The sequence below is a fragment of the Sus scrofa genome, chromosome 1 (genome assembly GCF_000003025.6).
Source record: "Sus scrofa isolate TJ Tabasco breed Duroc chromosome 1, Sscrofa11.1, whole genome shotgun sequence".
Taxonomy (NCBI): domain Eukaryota; kingdom Metazoa; phylum Chordata; class Mammalia; order Artiodactyla; family Suidae; genus Sus; species Sus scrofa.
Window position 1 is genome coordinate 72,335,475 of NC_010443.5, and position 2,546 is coordinate 72,338,020.

Sequence of the window (2,546 nt, forward strand, 5' to 3'; positions counted from 1 at the left end):
CCAATGCTTGTCTAGTGTCTTGAGTGAAGGGCCAGTGAGCAACATCTCAGTCATACCGTGAGGGTGGCCCCAGAACAAATTCTGAGCACAATTTGCCTTTCTCCTGCCTGTGTCCGCCCCACCGCCTCCATTCCCACAGTCACGATTCTAGTTTCCCCTCCTCCACTGGCAACTGCACTTGACAGTGATCTGACAGTATTGATCTCTTGTCTCTCATAGCGGTGTAAGGTTTTTTCTTTAATGATGAGTCATAAAAGTTGCCCTGTAAGGAAAGCATTTCAAGCGTTAACCAGTAAGGAGGGGAAGATTTGTTCGCTTCGGTTGGACTCTTTTGACTTTGTGGATGAGCACAGGGTGGTGGTGAGGGAGGAAGACTTGGCCCAAAAAGTCCAGAAATGCCATCCGTGCCTTGACCCAGTGCGTTTGCTCCTGAATGAGGGGCTTGGGGGAGCCCCGGGAACCTGAGGAGCACTTTGCCCGCTGGTGATGTCACGTGTGCTTCAGCAACCCACACTGAGCACTCCACGGGAAATCCAGTCGTTTGTGCTTCTGCATAGTCTTCTTGCCCTACATCCCCCAGTATTTCTTTCCCTTCTCTTAACTCAGGAAGTAGATTTGCCACTTGTACATTTAAAGCAAATTTGAGGAAAACTGCTGTGTTGCTAGCCTCTGGGCATTAGTAGTTTGAAGCACAGGGGATTGTGGTGGTGTGGCCATGTGGCTGCAAGGGTCCTGGGGTGGGAATGGGTGTACTTGCTTATCCATCCATGCTCTGGAAAGTAACCTGTGTCCAGTCACAAACAAAAGGACACAAATTAATTTGAGTCTCATTTGGTGAGATATGCATAGGAGAGATGCTTATAGAAAAGTGTTAGTGTCTTTAATGAAAAAAATCCAAAAGCCTTTTGTAAATGGTTTTCATGCTTGCCATTTCATCCATTTCCAAGGTCACAATACCATGGCCATACTAGCTGCGTGTAAAGAAGATAATGCTCCTCATGTTCAGTGCATATAAAAAAATAATGCTCCTTACATTTAGACACTCAAAACTGCCTAATGTTTTTTTTGTTAATGTTTCTTCTTTACATTCACTTAAACATCTGTGCCAAGAATTTGAAATGCTGCCAACATTTAACTGTGGAGTTAAGAAAACCAGAACCCTATTGTCATAAACGTGCCAAATGGTGCTAGTTGCACTACATAATTCTACAGAACCATTGTGGTAATAATTTTTCAAAACAAAGCCCAATCAGATCCAGAATGTGAAGTTACTACCATAAATCATAGTCTTTACTTGGCAAAGCATGTCTTTTTTTTTTTTGTCTTTTTTTTTTTTTTTTAGAATTACAGATCTTGGGAACACTTGTAGATTTAGCTGTTTAATGAAACATTACATGAGAAGATAATATTCACTATGAGCTCAAGTCTCTCTGGCCAACATCCACACTATTGGACCAAGACTTTAGGTGGCTATTTCTAGGGCAAGGCAGACCTGAAGAAGGCATCTTTTTGGGGGTCTTTCCTTAAAATAAAATCTCTGCTCTAAATGATGCATTCAATTTTCCACTCTCCACTGTAAGAAACTATAGAGACTATACAGTCCCCTGGGAGTTTAGGACACATTTCTAACTTTCTTTTTTTTTAATCCTTGGGGGGCAGGAAACCAATTTAGGACCCATAAGTTTGTATAAGTGAGCTTATTCCTGTGGGTGTGTCTTTTTTTTTTTTTTTTGGCTTTTGTCTTTTTAGGGCCACACCCATGGCATATGGAGGTTCCCAGGCTAGGGGTCTAATCAGAGCTACAGCTGCCAGCCTGCACCACAGCCACAGCCACGCAGGATCTGAGCCACGTCTGTGACCTACACCACAGCTCAAGGCAATGCCCAATCCTTAACCCATGAGCGAGGCCAGGGATCGAACCCCCATCCTCATGGGTTGTAGTCGGGTTCGTTAACCACTGAGCCATGACAGGAACTCCTGTGTGTGTCTTTTTTTAAAAGAAGATAATGGGGGAGTTATCGTCGTGGTGCAGTGGTTAACGAATCCAACTAGGAACCATGAGGTTGCGGGTTCAATCCCTGGCCTCACTCAGTGGGTTAAGGATCTGGCGTTGCCGTGAGCTGTGGTGTGGGTCACAGATGCGGCTCAGATCCCGCGTTGATGTGGCTATGGCATAGGCCGGTGGCTATAGCTCTAATTAGACCCCTAGCCTGGGAACCTCCATGTGCCGCAGGAGCTGCTCAAGAAAACACAAAAATATAAATAAATAAATAAATAAATAAATAAATAATAAATAAAAAATAAAAGAAGATAATGGGAAAAGGCTAGAGCAGAGAAATGAAAATAATTAGAGTCACATGGTGGAGGATTTCTAACGTAAAACCAGGCCTCTAGGATAATCTGGTCTAGGAAGGAAGGCTGCAGCACAGAGGATAGCAGCTAAAACCACTAATGAATAGGAGAGAAGTTACCTAGAATGGGATCATTGACAAGCTGCCTCTCTTTCCTTTATGAGACCATAGAGTTCTTTGCCCATCACATGTTCA